We start from the raw sequence: 16,897 nt of genomic DNA on the forward strand, positions 1-16,897 counted from the left end.
AAGTTCATCAATGCTATCATATATCACATGTATAAGCCATATCCTTCCCCTCTTGGGTTAACTCAACAACTCTTTATGGAGGACTTACTAAGGCGTTATCTTAAGCCCTGAGAAATATCAGTAAGTGATATACCCTAGTTGTCACCATCAAGATATTCAAAGACAAACAGGTGTACCAAGTACTCAGTTCTCATCAGAGCTTATGAAGCAGGAGGTAACAAGAGAAAAAAAATAAAGAAATTCTTTACTCAGATGATAAGAGAAAAAACTAGCAATTCCTCCTTATTCATGTAAAATTATCAAAAGAGGCATGTTTCTATATTCTTATCACAATTTAAGTTCAGTTTCAATGTATTAGAAAATCAGTTTTACTACAAGTACTAAGATCCTTATATTCCATGACAATTATGCCAGAGGCACATTTGGCTAAACTCACTGAACCACAAAGTCCTCTCAAGGACTGGTTTTCCTATTTCAAAGCCTTATTAAATAATTTTAGGTGAAATAAAGTTTTCAGAATGAATTTAACTTTGCAACTAAGAACAACTATAGCCATATGACTAGCTGAATTCACATAGAATGAAGGGAAACATTTGACTAATGTAACTAACCACTTTTATGAGATTTCTTTCCCTATTTATCTGGTACAACCCAAGAGTCCGAGATTAAGAAATTTAACAAAACTTCCTATGTATAAAAAATTGGCAGCATCTTGAGGGAATTGGGCACAGTTCTCCCAGTGGTACATGATCTGACACACTCTTCCCAAGGTAGAAATGTGGTGCTATCTCTGATAGAGTAAAAAAAAAATAAGAAAAAAAGAAAGAAAATTATACAGATATAGGAACCAAAAGATGAACAGTAGATTGGCAACCTTAGGGTCCACTGAATTAAAATTTCTGATTCTAGGGAAGAAGGGAAGGCACTTCTGTCAGGAGATGCAAGAAGAATTCTGAAGCAGTAACCAACAGGAGAATAATGGGAGAGGGTCCTGTAAGCTGACCCCTCACCATGAGGACTCATGGCAGCTCCTACACAAGAGACAGTGTACAGAGAACCCAGGGGATGGGACTGAGGCTGCCATGCCCACTGACAACCATAAATGGACAACTATCGGAACACAGCCCAGAAAGCATAAAGTAACCACAGGCGCTGATCCCTTGGGGAGGAAAAGTCTGGGTCACTCCACCAGGAAAATGTCTCAGCCTGTTGAAGGTGGCTGGCTGAAGGTGAGGACAATCTAAACTTAGTAGTTGACTGAACTAAAGAACGTCATTCCTTCTGTCGTAAGTCTAATGTAGAAACTGTGGTCAGCCACCATCTTGAAAGCTTAGTAGTAGGTGGAACTAAATGGCAAGCACCTAATGGTGGGCTGCACAGGACACCCTCCCGCCCCGCCTCTCGTTTTTACTCCAGCTGAGGCACCTCCCCTTAGCGGCTTGCTGCACTGGTGGGGCTCACTTCCTGCTCAGAGGCTTTGCAATAAGAGACGCCTACAGGAACTCTTAGGCCATCCTGAGTCATAATGAACCTGGAAGTATGAAGGTGTTAATACCAAGAGCCTGGGCAATCACTGGCCATTGGTGAGATGAAGTCTGGTAGACAAACACCCTCCTCCTCCCACCAATAGGCGTATTCTTCATATCTTCTCAGGGGGTTTCTTCAAGATCAAGCCCAAATGCTCACAGAAGTGACCAGGTCAATAATACTCCCTTAGATTGACTTTCCTTTTCTGTTTCACTTGCCCCAGTTCTCCAACTTGTGTTTCTCATTAACACTTCCCCCAAGAAATCACCTGTCTGAAGAGTCCCTGTCTTGGGCTCTGCTTTAGGAGGTGAAAACATGTCTAGACACTTGTCCTTCAGGACACCACACCTCCTTTCCTTTCTGTCCCACCCCACTGGATGCTCCCTCTTCATCTCCTGTGCTGAACTTTTTTGAAATCCCTGAATGCTGACATGTCCCAGGACTCAGTTGCAAGTCCTCCGCTCTCCTTGTGACTTCATCCTATCTCATAACTCTCTGAGTCTAAATTTAGCAAAATCTAAAACTTGCTCAAATTTATTTATCCAGTCCAGACACTTCTCCATCTCTGCACTTTCACAGCATTCCCTACTCAGTATCTCCACTAGGATGTTTTAACAGATAGCTCAAACTTAACATGTTCAAAACTGAACTCATCTCACTGCCCATGCCTGACAGACCCCGCAGTCTCCCCCATCATTTGATGACACTTCTATCCTTACAGTTGCTCAGTTAAAAACCTTGGATTTCTCTGCAATTACTCTTTCTCACATATCCCTTTTCAACTACAACTCTCACTACCTAAAATCTTCATGCTTTCTATTCTACCTCCTATCCACTCACTGTCGAAGGCTGAGCTGCATTAACATTATTAGATCTACTATTACTTTTGTATTCAAGAGCCTCCAGAACAGGTGGTGCAAAGTGAGATGCTGAGATCATGTCAGAAGTGCTAACTGGGGCCTCGTCTATAGATTGCCACAGCTACTAACATGTCAGGCTAAAAAGGCAGGTGATCCACTGCTAGGTACTCATATAAAACCATTTTGAGATGTTATGAAGTAATTGAGTTAAGTTTTGGAAACATTCAGTAGGCCAAAATAAAGAGTCTGAGGGCTGTATTTGGTTGATGAACCATCAGTTTGCAGCTTCTGCTTCAGAACTTTGTACTGTTTCTAATTGCTGCTATACTATTAATCCTTAATCTGTTGTTATACTTTCCTCGATCAGATAAGAGATGAACAGGAGCTACTTTTGTTCAAAGCCTAACCACTCTGGTTTTTCTCACAAGCTCCTCGTGGATCAACGCTACTACAAATGGAATGAATAAACACAGTTCTGCTTTTCCTGCCAAACGAAAACTTCCTTCCCTAAGACCTACTGCAGCCACCCAGAAATAAAACAAGTGGCTTGGCTGGCCACTTGCATAAACCACAGAAGAAAAACCAGTGCCACTTACATAACACCATGGGGGAAAAGCTCTGTTGATTCTGTTTAATTCTTAGTAAATCATGAAATAATAAAACACCTGTAATTGTTTTCACCCTTTGAAATCAAACGTCAAGTCATAAGTAGTGAATATTAGATGATATGTAAATTAGACAATCCAGGATCTTTTATCTACAAACCAATTTCTTTGCCTCCAACAAAACATAAAATAGAAGAGTTATGACTTCAGAGCACTGTCAGCCACATTTACAGCTTTGCAGTATTTCAAATGATGGTACATAAATCTAACTGCATTAATAAATGGTGTTGAAATAACCCCATGGAAAAGTTCAACCTTTTCCACCTAGGTTGCAGTTCTCCTCCACTTGGGTATATGATAAAACATAACTGAATTCAATTTTTTTAAGTTCCCCTTAATATACACAGAGCAATTTAAAAAGCTATCTTAGAAAAGAGCACTTGAAATAAAGGGCCTACTGATTATACTCACAGATCAGACAATATTACGAAAAGTGCATTATGACATAATTCCAACAAATATCTGATAAGTTTTAAATCTGAGAACTTGACAAGGTATTCTGTGTCTATTTGAGAAAAAGGAAACATGCAAGTCTATAAAAATTTTCTGAGAGACAGAATAACAGGTGAGATGGATCCATCCTACTCATCAAAAATTAAAATTTTTTGGCCCTGGGTTAGATATACAGTGAGGGGAAGAAATCAGAAATTAGAATAGGTCCAACTGTATATACATGTTTAAAAAAGAAAAAACCCAACACCAAGTATTTATCACAAAGTCTGTTTATGTATATACCACTAAAAGAGATACCCTAGGAGATACTATGATGAAAAAGATTGTGCACTCTAAAAATGTCTAGTCTGAGTATAGCAATTAAAATATTTAAGGTGAAAATGAGTATCATGAGAAATAGCTACACAGAGTGCTGCAGCAATCACGGAATTCCAGCTAGGAGTAGAGCCTGGAAATCAGGTATTAGGAAAGATTTTATGACGCTATGGAGCTCTGGTAGCTGAAGCAGATTTTGGAAAATGAATACAATCTGGGCAAGAAGAAAAAGAAGGTATAAGGTATAAAAAGAACATTCCATGGGAGGAATGTATAATCATCACAGGGCAGTGAAGAAAGAAAACTTAATAAACTGTGGTGAAGTAGTTCCACACTAAACTAAGATACAACCTTCTCAGCCTACATAGACCAGACAGAGACGAGTTTAAGTCCTTACAGAGGGGGAGGAGCCAAGATGGCGGAGGAGTAGGACGGGGAGACCACTTTCTCTCCTACAAATTCATCAAAAGAATAACTGAATGCAGAGCAAACTTTGCAAAACAACTTCGGATCGCTAGCTGAGGTCATCAGGCGCCCAGAAAAGCAGCCCATTGTCTTCAAAAGGAGGTAGGACAAAATATAAAAGATAAAAAGTGAGACAAAAGAGCTAAGGACGGAGATCCCTCCCGGGAGCTCTTAGGCGGCATTGCTTGGGGTAGGGTCCGGCCGGAGTGCCCTGAGGACAATCGGAGGGAACTTCTGTGAGTTTCCAACTTGAACTGTGGGAGACCAAAATAGAGAGAGTAAATTAACCGCCGAACACACTGCCGGCCGTTCGCAGAACAAAGAGACCGAGAGGGTCCAGAGAGGAGCTCGCAGGCTGCGGACCGGCCCAGCCCCGCCGGAGGCAGCGGGGAGGGGAAGGTCACGGCGAGACACAGGCCGCAGGCACCCGACCGGCGCGGGCGGGGACTGGGGCTGGGGACGCGGAGGGCGGAAGGCGCGCACGCCCGACTGGCGCCAGCGGAAACTGAGACTGGGTCCGCGGAAGGGAGTGAGTGCGCCACACCTGGGGATAGTGCGCCCACCAAGCCCCTGGCTGCCTGCACCGCTCTGACGGGGAAGGCACAGAGAGGGGGCGCAGCTTTTCCTTCCGCGCTTTTGTGGAACACCCGAGGGCTGGAACCTCGCGCAGCGCGGGGCGCGCTCCATATAGACCGGCCGGGAGCCTGAGCAGCGCAGACGGAGAAAGCAGCGTCAGCCCCTCCCGGCAGCCCCAGCCCATCCCCGCGGCGCAAGCCTGTCCCCACAGCGCAAGGCCCTCCCTGCCCCGCAGAGCGACGGAACTAGCTACCTGAGTAAGAGTCCACCTCCGCCCGCCTGTGTCAGGGCGGAAATGAGGCTCTGAAGAGACCGGCAAACAGAAGCCAAATAAACAAAGGGAACCGCTTCAGAAGGGACTGGTGCAACAGATTAAAATCCCTCTAGGAAACGCTGACTACACCGGAGGGGCCTGTAGATATCGAGAAGCGTAAGCTGGAACGAGGAGCTATCTGAAACTGAGCCGAACCCACACTGACCGCAACAGCTCCAGAGAAACTCCTAGATATAATTTTACTTTTTTCTCTTTTTTTTTTTTTTTTAATTTTTTAATTTTTTCTTTTTTTTCTTTTTTCTTTCTTCTCTTTTGTTTTCCTTTAAAATCCCCTATTACTCCCCCATTACTCCTTAACTTTCATTTCCACAGACTTTTACGATTTTTTAATTAGGGGGAAAAAAAAAATTTTTTTTTTTTCTTTTTTCTTTCTTTTTTTTTTTTTCTTTTTCTTTCTTTTTTTTTCTTTTTTTTCTTTCCTTTTTCTCTTCTATTTTCTATTTTTCTTTTTCTCTTATTTCTTTTAAAGTCCTCTAGTACTCCTCTACTACTCCTTAATTTTCATTTTCAATACACTATAACCTTACAAAAAAAAAAAAAGAAGAGAAGCCCTATTTTTAAACCGAAGATTATTCTCTCCCAATCTTGACTCTCTGTTTTCTACCTCAGAACACCTCTATTTCCTCCTTTCCCCTTCTCTTCCCAATCCAATTCTGTGAATCCTTGTAGGTGACTGGGCTACGGAGAACACTCTGGGAACAGACAGCTGCGTAGATCTGTCTCTCTCCTCTTGAGTCCCCCTTTTTCTCCTCCTGTTCATCTCTATCTCCCTCCTCCCTCTCCTCTTCTTCATGTAACTCTGTGAACCTCTCTGGGTGTCCCTAACGGGGGAGAATCTTTTAGCCATTAACCTAGAAGTTTTCTTATCAGGGCTGTATAGTTGGAGAAGTCCTGAGACTACAGGAAGAATAAAACTGAAATCCAGAGGCAGGAGACTTAAGCCCAAAACCTGAGAACACCAGAAAACTCCTGACTACATGGAACTTTAAGTAATAAGTGACCGTCCAAAAGCCTCCATACCTACACTGAAACCAACCACCACCCAAGAGCCAATAAGTTTTAGAGCAAGACATACCACGCAAATTCTCCAGCAACGCAGGAACATAGCCCTGAACATCAACATACAGGCTGCCCAAGGACACACCTAACACATAGACCCATCTCAAAACTCATTACTGGGCACTCCATTGCTCTCCAAAGAGAAGAAATCAAGTTCCACGCACCAGAACACTGACACAAGCTCCCCTAACCAGGAAATCTTGACAAGCCAATCGTCTAACCCCACCCACTGGGTTAATCCTCCACAATAAAAAGGAACCACAGACCTCCAGAATACAGAAAGCCCACTCCAGATACAGCAATCTAAACAAGATGAAAAGGCAAAGAAATACCCAACAGGTAAAGGAACATGAAAAATGCCCACCAAGTCAAACAAAAGAGGAGGAGATAGGGAATCTACCTGAAAAAGAATTTAGAATAATGATAATAAAAATGATCCAAAATATTGAAAACAAAATGGAGTTACAGATAAATAGCCTGGAAACAAAGATTGAAAAGATTCAAGAACTGTTTAATAAAGACCTAGAAGAAATAAAAAAGAGTCAATTAAAAATGAATAATGCAATGAATGAGATCAAAAACACTTTGGAGGGAACCAAGAGTAGAATAAGGGAGGCAGAAGATAGGATAAGTGAGGTAGAAGATAAAATGGTGGAAATAAATGAAGCAGAGAGGAAAAAAGAAAAAAGGATCAAAAGAAATGAGGACAACCTCAGGGACCTCTGGGACACTGTGAAACGCCCCAACATTCGAATCATAGGAGTTCCAGAAGAAGAAGACAAAAAGAAAGGCCATGAGAAAATACTCGAGGAGATAATAGCTGAAAACTTCCCTAAAATGGGGAAGGAAATAGCCACCCAAATCCAAGAAACCCAGAGAGTCCCAAACAGGATAAACCCAAGGCGAAACACCCCAAGACACATATTAATCAAATTAACAAAGATCAAACACAAAGAACAAATATTAAAAGCAGCAAGGGAAAAACAACAAATAACGCACAAAGGGATTCCCATAAGGATAACAGCTGATCTATCAATAGAAACCCTCCAGGCCAGAAGGGAATGGCAGGACGTACTGAAAGTAATGAAAGAGAATAACCTACAACCTAGATTACTGTACCCAGCAAGGATCTCATTCAGATATGAAGGAGAATTCAAAAGCTTTACAGATAAGCAAAAGCTGAGAGAATTCAGCACCACCAAACCAGCTCTTCAACAAATGCTAAAGGATCTTCTCTAGACAGGAAATACAGAAAGGTTGTATAAACGTGAACCCAAAACAACAAAGTAAATGGCAACGGGACCACACCTATCAATAATTACCCTAAATGTAAATGGGTTGAATGCCCCAACCAAAAGACAAAGATTGGCTGAATGGATACAAAAACAAGACCCCTATATATGCTGTCTACAAGAGACCCACCTCAAAACAAGAGACACATACAGACTAAAAGTGAAGGGCTGGAAAAAAATATTTCATGCAAACGGAGACCAAAAGAAAGCAGGAGTCGCAATACTCATATCAGATAAAATAGACTTTCAAATAAAGGATGTGAAAAGAGACAAAGAAGGACACTACATAATGATCAAAGGATAAATCCAAGAAGAGGATATAACAATTATAAATATATATGCACCCAACATAGGAGCACCGCAATATGTACGGCAAACGCTAACGAGTATGAAAGAGGAAATTAATAGTAACACAATAATAGTGGGAGACTTTAATACCCCACTCACAACTACGGATAGATCAACTAAACAGAAAATTAACAAGGAAACACAAACCTTAAATGACACAATGGACCAGCTAGACCTAATTGATATCTATAGGACATTTCACCCCAAAACAATCAACTTCACCTTTTTCTCAAGTGCACACGGAACCTTCTCCAGAATAGATCACATCCTGGGCCATAAATCTGGTCTTGGAAAATTTAAAAAAATTGAAATCATTCCAGTCATCTTTTCTGACCACAGTGCAGTAAGATTAGATCTCAATTACAGGAAAAAAATTGTTAAAACTTCAAACATATGGAGGCTAAATAACACGCTTCTGAATAACCAACAAATCATAGAAGAAATCAAAAAAGAAATCAAAATATGTATAGAAATGAATGAAAATGAAAACACAACAACCCAAAACCTATGGGACACTGTAAAAGCAGTGCTAAGGGGAAGGTTCATAGCATTACAGGCTTACATCAAGAAACAAGAAAAAAACCAAATAAATAACCTAACTCTACACCTAAAGCAATTAGAGAAGGAAGAAATGAAGAACCCCAGAGTTAGCAGAAGGAAAGAAATCTTAAAAATCAGGGCAGAAATAAATGCAAAAGAAACTAAAGAGACCATAGCAAAAATCAACAAAGCTAAAAGCTGGTTTTTTGAAAAAATAAACAAAATTGACAAACCATTAGCAAGACTCATTAAGAAACAAAGAGAGAAAAACCAAATTAACAAAATTAGAAATGAAAATGGAGAGATCACAACAGACAACACTGAAATACAAAGGATCATAAGAGACTACTACCAGCAGCTCTATGCCAATAAAATGGACAACTTGGATGAAATGGACAAATTCTTAGAAAAGTATAACTTTCCAAAACTGAACCAGGAAGAAATAGAAGATCTTAACAGACCCATCACAAGCAAGGAAATCGAAACTGTCATCAAAAATCTTCCAGCAAACAAAAGCCCAGGACCAGATGGCTTCACAGCTGAATTCTACCAAAAATTTAGAGAGGAGCTAACACCTATCTGTCAGGGAATGTTTAACGGGAGGATTCCTACGTGCTGTCTCTCATGAGTCCTTTGTCCCTCTTCAAGCGGAACAGCACGCTGCTCCCAGGGACTGAGGTCATTGTGTGAGGCAAGCATGAGTCTCCTTTAGTAAACATTCTCCTTAGGACAAAACAGCTTAGTCTCCTTCCCCTTTCTTGAGATAGAGATTGTCTTCTGACCTTGTGACTACTTTTAGCCCATGTTTCCTTGGTAACGTTTGCTGTACATTTGGTTTTCTGATCTCTATCATTCCCGAAAGAAGTTTCTTGTACTGCAGCCTATATATACTCATAGAAAAATCATTAAAGCACCTTTGCTCCATCAGAGCTTGGGTCCCCGGGTCTTTTTTTGTCTTTCTCTCTCTCTCTCTCCTTTTCTGGCTGACTCTCTGGAGCGTGGAGACCCGTCGTGCTCACTTTTCTGCCCGGGCTTCTAAGACCCCCTCGAGAGGGCGCCTGGTGCCTTCGTGAGCGATGCAAGTCCTGTGTCAAGGACTTTATTGGTCCTCTGCGTAAACCAAGGGACATCGGCCTCTTTCTCTCTTTCACTTTCTTATCGTCGACTCCGTACCTCCAGATTCCGGTCCATTAAGGGACCCCAACACCTATCTTACTCAAACTCTTCCAGAAAATTGCAGATGAAGGTAAGCTTCCAAACTCATTCTATGAGGCCACCATCACCCTAATTCCAAAACCAGACAAAGATGCCACAAAAAAAGAAAACTACAGGCCAATATCACTGATGAACACAGATGCAAAAATCCTTAACAAAATTCTAGCAAACAGAATCCAACAACATATTAAAAAAATCATACACCATGACCAAGTGGGCTTTATCCCAGGAATGCAAGGATTCTTTAATATCCGCAAATCAATCAATGTAATACACCACATTAACAAATTGAAAGATAAAAACCATATGATTATCTCAATAGATGCAGAGAAAGCCTTTGACAAAATTCAACACTCATTTATGATTAAAACTCTCCAAAAAGCAGGAATAGAAGGAACATACCTCAACATAATAAAAGCTATATACGACAAACCCACAGCAAGCATCACCCTCAATGGTGAAAAATTGAAGGCATTTCCCCTGAAATCAGGAACAAGACAAGGGTGCCCACTCTCACCACTACTATTCAACATAGTGTTGGAAGTTCTGGCCACAGCAATCAGAGCAGAAAAAGAAGTAAAAGGAATCCAGATAGGAAAAGAAGAAGTAAAACTCTCACTGTTTGCAGATGACATGATCCTCTATATAGAAAACCCTAAAGACGCTACCAGAAAATTACTAGAGCTAATCAACGAATATAGTAAAGTTGCAGGATATAAAATTAACACACAGAAATCCCTTGCATTCCTATATACTAACAATGAAAAAACAGAAAGAGAAATTAAGGAAACAATACCATTCACCATTGCAACAAAAAGAATAAAATACTTAGGAGTATATCTACCTAAAGAAACAAAGGACCTATACATAGAAAACTATAAAACACTGATGAAAGAAATCAAAGAGGACACAAACAGATGGAGAAACATACCGTGTTCATGGATTGGAAGAATCAATATTGTCAAAATGGCTATTCTACCCAAAGCAGTCTATAGATTCAATGCAATCCCTATCAAGCTACCAACTGTATTTTTCACAGAACTAGACCAAAGAATTTCACAATTTGTATGGAAATACAAAAAACCTCGAATAGCCAAAATAATCTTGAGAAAGAAGAATGGAACTGGAGGAATCAACCTGCCTGACTTCAGACTATACTACAAAGCCACAGTCATCAAGACAGTATGGTACTGGCACAAAGACAGAAATATAGATCAATGGAACAGAATAGAAAGCCCAGAGATAAATCCACGAACCTATGGACACCTTATCTTTGACAAAGGAGGCAAGGATATACAATGGAAAAAAGACAACCTCTTTAACAAGTGGTGCTGGGAAAACTGGTCAACCACTTGTAAAAGAATGAAACTAGAACACTTTCTAACACCATACACAAAAATAAACTCAAAATGGATTAAAGATCTAAATGTAAGACCAGAAACTATAAAACTCCTAGAGGAGAACATAGGCAAAACACTCTCCGACATAAATCACAGCAAGATCCTCTATGACCCACCTCCCAGAATATTGGAAATAAAAGCAAAACTAAACAAATGGGACCTAATGAAACTTAAAAGCTTTTGCACTACAAAGGAAACTATAAGTAAGGTGAAAAGACAGCCCTCAGATTGGGAGAAAATAATAGCAAATGAAGCAACAGACAAAGGATTAATCTCAAAAATATACAAGCAACTCCTGCAGCTCAATTCCAGAAAAATAAATGACCCAATCAAAAAATGGGCCAAAGAACTAAACAGACATTTCTCCAAAGAAGACATACAGATGGCTAACAAACACATGAAAAGATGCTCAACATCACTCATTATTAGAGAAATGCAAATCAAAACCACAATGAGGTACCATTACACGCCAGTCAGGATGGCTGCTATCCAAAAGTCTACAAGCAATAAATGCTGGAGAGGGTGTGGAGAAAAGGGAACCCTCTTACACTGTTGGTGGGAATGCAAACTAGTACAGCCGCTATGGAAAACAGTGTGGAGATTTCTTAAAAAACTGGAAATAGAACTGCCATATGACCCAGCAATCCCACTTCTGGGCATACACACTGAGGAAACCAGATCTGAAAGAGACACGTGCACCCCAATGTTCATAGCAGCACTGTTTATAATAGCCAGGACATGGAAGCAACCTAGATGCCCATCAGCAGATGAATGGATAAGGAAGCTGTGGTACATATACACCATGGAATATTACTCAGCCATTAAAAAGAATTCATTTGAACCAGTCCTAATGAGATGGATGAAGCTGGAGCCCATTATACAGAGTGAAGTAAGCCAGAAAGATAAAGAACATTACAGCATACTAACACATATATATGGAATTTAGAAAGGTGATAACGATAACCCTATATGCAAAACAGAAAAAGAGACACAGAAATACAGAACAGACTTTTGAACTTTGTGGGAGAATGTGAGGGTGGGATATTTCAAAAGAACAGCATGTATACTATCTATGGTGAAACAGATCACCAGCCCAGGTGGGATGCATGAGACAAGTGCTCTGGCCTGGTGCACTGGGAAGACCCAGAGGAATCGGGTGGAGAGGGAGGTGGGAGGGGGGATCGGGATTGGGAATACATGTAAATCCATGGCTGATTCATATCAATGTATGACAAAACCCACTGGAAAAAAATAAATTAAAAAAAAAAAAGTCCTTACAGAACGAGACACTGCTGCGTGCACTGGTGTGGCCATGGAGCCTCAGCACCCAAGTCCAGGCACGCCTCCAGCGCTGCTGCGCTTATACACCGGGGACCGCTGCTCCAGTGTGGCGAGAAGACCCTGATCCCCAAACCCACCCATGACCCCAAAGGTGGCATTCCTGTGCTGTGCCTGACATACAGATGTGGCCCCTCTCTGCAGAGGACAATCTGAGGGGACCACTGCTCCAGTGTGGTGGGAAGACCCCGATCCCCAAACCCACCCATGGCCCCAAAGGTGGCATTCCTGTGCTGTGCCTGACATACAGATGTGGCCCCTCTCTGCAGAGGACAATCTGAAGAATTATCCTGGCTACACCCAACACAAATCTTTGTTGATGTAAGTTAAAATGTTTTATGATATGTAGAGGTCTTGATACCTAATGCCAAAATGCTTTACAAAGATACATCTCAATCTATAATGCCATCAGAACCATGCCTCCTGGACATGAACTTCACTGTTTGAAAAGTAAAAGGTGTGCACTACGGTGTGTTTCTGCACATGCACATACAATATGGTGCCTTCTTTCACAGTGTTTTTAGTGAGCTACTAAATAACGTCGACTCTTTTTACTCTGCATTTGTAAAACTAGTCCTTTCTCGTTTTTCTATCAAGGCCTTACTTATTTTTAAGAGGATCACTGTCACTTTTGAACTCCTAGTTCAGACACTGTATATAATAAATGCATATGATAAAGTTAGACACTGTCTTCAAAAACGATCTACTAGGCTGCCATTTCATACGCACTTACTGTGTTTGAGACACACCGTGCATGATTTATTTCACTGAAGACTAACAATCTAATCAGATTAAAATTATTTGCCTCTTTTCCTTGATGAGGCTTTAAAGGGTGAAGTAGCTTGCCCAGAGTCACAAGAAAGGGAGACGGGAAGGGAGGCAGGGAATGAGTTGGTAAATTATTTTTCAGGAAACTGTTCAAGCAGTACCAGTTATAATATTCCTCTGTGTAATTGTGACTTTCTGTAAAGTAAATATTGGGTTGGCCAAAAAGTTCATTCGAGTTTTCCTGTAATACCGTATGGAAAAACATGAACAAACTTTCTGGGGAACCCAATGTTACCTTCCCATTAACATCCTCTGTAAAATTACGATGATTCCTTAAAGAATAAACCACAGCAGCATAACTGGAAAGCCTGAGGCAGTAGCTTCATAAAGATGGTATCACTAGGCTTTGGGAATGTTGTCCAGAACCTTCTCACTGATCTCCTGGCTGCTGTCATCACCAAGCCCTGATTACTGGACTTTCTACAATGGGATTTCTCTAAGACCTAAACTCAGGTATGCTTTGAAACACACAGCAATAAACATACTATAAGATGCATTTGTGGACAACAGGTACTGTGATCATGCCAACCTAAAGATTCTACAGGCTTAAGTACATTCTGTAAAACAAATACATAACCTATTTTGCAGTTGCAAAACCTCAAATTCTTTAAAATAAATGTTTGTTTCAAAGAAAAGATAGGAATTTTTACTGTGGCTCATTACTCTACTTCATATATTCAAAATTCATCATAAAATTTACACACATGATTAAACTTTAAAGAAATTATAAATAAGAAGAGTGAAAATAACAGGCAAAATAAAAAATTACAACTCTATATATAAAGAAAATACATTTTCCCCATGGACAATTTTGGAAAAGATCAAATAAATATCTATTCATTTCATTACACAGCCTCCTAAGAATATACAGGCTCCAAAATAATCAGTGATTGTATTAGCACTGAAATGACCATCCTTTCTAGCTTTTTCCCTGCTTCATCACCTCCCACTACCACCCCTCCTTCCACTCCTAGCCCTACTCTGAACTAAAAAGTTAAAAAAAAAAAAAATTTGGCTCATCTCAGAAAAGCAAAGTTGGGTCAGAAAACCTAGAACTGTTTTTCACCACATTAACAGATGTAAGCAAAAAGGACTGACATATGATCAGGTCAAAGATGCACAAAGAGCTTTTCATGAAGCTATACTTGTGATTAAAAAAAAAAAAAAAAAACCTTAGCAAAGAATAGAAGAATAAAAGATATCTACCCTTACCAAAGCCTATAATAAATAGTCCTTAATGAAGAACTCTTAAAACATTCCCTTTAGAATCAAAATGAGACAAACAAGTCCACGATCAATACTTCTACTCAACACTGTATGCAGGTCCTAGCCAACTTTATAAGAGAAAGAGATTAAAGGTTAAAAAATTTTTAAGGAAAAAACAATTCATGAGTTTGGCAAGGTAACAATATTTTAATCAACATGAAAATCTCAACTGCATTTCTATTTTCCAGTAAAAAGAACAAAAGAGAATTTTCCCCACAGACACAGTTCACAATAACAAAAAGCAATCAGTAACTAGGAATAAACCTAACAAAAGCTTTGTAATTTCTGCATGAAAAACAATCATAAAACTTTAAGAAAGCCATAAAAAAATGTAAAGACATGTTCACAGATAAGAAGACAATACTGTAAGAAATGTCAATCCTTTCTAAAATCCACGTTAATATTCAATGCATTTCCAACCCAAATCCCCAAAGTATTCTTTTATAAAACTTAATACGTTCATGCTAAACTTTACATAAAAAAGCAAAAATCAAAAAACAGTCAAAATGCTCAAGGACTCAAAACAAGACAACCTGCTCAATCAGACATCAAGATATAAAATGAAACAACAGTAATTAAGACAGAATGGAGTTAACACAAAGACAAACTGGCAAATGAAAGCATTGCCGAAAAGCAGAATGCACAGTCCAGGAATACATACGGACCTTTATGAAGAGGAAGCAAATCCTGAGGGACTGCCCTGCAGATCACTGGGGAGAGATTGTGGCATAAATGGAGCCAGGGTAATTAACTGTTCATAAAGAAAGTCAAATCCCTATCCTATACCACAGATAAATCAATTCTCATGGGATTAAAGACTTTAATTTGAAAGGAAAAACCTCAAATTTTAAAAGAAAATACAAAAGTGGTTCTTTATAATCCCAAGGTAGGGAAGTGAAATGAAAACGCTCAGTCGTGTCCGGCTCTAAGATCCCGTGGACTCTAGCCTACCAGGCTCCTCCGTTCATGGAATTCTCCAGGCAAGAAGACTGGAGTGGGCTGCTGTTTCCTTCTCCAGGGGATCTTCCCGACCCAGGAACGGAGCCCGGGTCTCCCGCACGGCCCTTCCCCACCCAGGGACGGAGCCCGGGTCTCCCGCACCGCCCTTCCCGACCCAGGGACGGAGCCCGGGTCTCCCGCACGGCCCTTCCCGACCCAGGGACGGAGTCCAGGTCTCCTGCACCGCCTTCCCGACCCAGGGACGGAGCCCGGGTCTCCTGCACCACCTTCCCGACCCAGGGACAGAGCCCGGGTCTCCAGCACGGCCCTTCCCGACCCAGGGACCGAGCCCGGGTCTCCTGCACCGCCTTCCCGACCCAGGGACCGAGCCCGGGTCTCCAGCACGGCCCTTCCCGACCCAGGGACCGAGCCCGGGTCTCCTGCACCGCCTTCCCGACCCAGGGACCGAGCCCGGGTCTCCAGCACGGCCCTTCCCGACCCAGGGACCAAGCCCGGGTCTCCCGCACGGCAGGCGGGAGGCTTTACCGCCTGAGCCAGCAGGGAAGCCCCGAGGGAGGGAAGGAGAGCTCAATATAGATAAAATATTGGAAGTATTAACCACAAATGAAAAGCCTGATAAATTTTATTCTATTAGCATCAAAAAATTTCTGCTTATTGACACTTTAAAGAAACTGAATATACAAACCACTAAGCTACAGAAAGCTATTGATGACATATATAACAGAGAAAGGATCAGTATCTAATATACAAAGAACTGCTAAACTCAGTAAGAGCAAGACAAATAAATCAATGAAACAATGGACCACAGTCATAAAGTGGGGTTTCAATAAAAAGAAACACAAAAGTTAAATCCTCAGTCTTGACGTTTATAAGCTAAAGCTGCATGAAATATCATTTTACACCCATGTGATTAGTAAAAATAAAGAGCTTTAACAAGAGTTTGACAAAAATGTTTATCAACAGGTACTCTCAGATACCCAGAATGTGGGATTATCAATTAACAACCACTTTAGGTGATGATTAAGTGATTATCAATCACTTTAGGAAACATTTGACATTATCTTGTTAAAGTGAACAATCCTACTCTCAGGTATATACCTAGAGAAACTCTTGTATAGAGAAGCACTATTTGTTACAAAGGAAAAAAAATAACAAAACACTGCAAACAACCTACATGTTCAGTGATAGGAAAATGAATACACTGTAGCTTTTTCACACAATGAAAATTTACAGAGCAGTACAAAGAAGCTGTAGTCATCGAGAAGGATATGGATGAAATTTCAGAAACGATGAACTCATCAGAAGTCTTAAGACTACATAATGATTTTCACATAGCTCAAAAACAGCATAATTAAAATACGTATTATTTAGAGACACAGACAATTGTGATTTTTTTTTAAGCTATAAAAGTGATAAACACATAATTCAGGAAAAATATTTTCCCTTAGGGGGCAGC

General features: G+C 40.6%; 1 protein-coding gene across 8 annotated transcripts in view; it reads right to left on the bottom strand.

Annotated features, from left to right (window-relative positions):
• Positions 1-16,897, bottom strand: part of TERB2 (telomere repeat binding bouquet formation protein 2) — a 240,773-nt gene that overhangs the window by 74,049 nt on the left and 149,827 nt on the right. The gene's annotated exons all lie outside the window — the stretch shown is intronic.

This window comes from Cervus elaphus, chromosome 12, assembly GCF_910594005.1.
Source record: "Cervus elaphus chromosome 12, mCerEla1.1, whole genome shotgun sequence".
NCBI classification, from domain to species: Eukaryota; Metazoa; Chordata; class Mammalia; order Artiodactyla; family Cervidae; genus Cervus; species Cervus elaphus.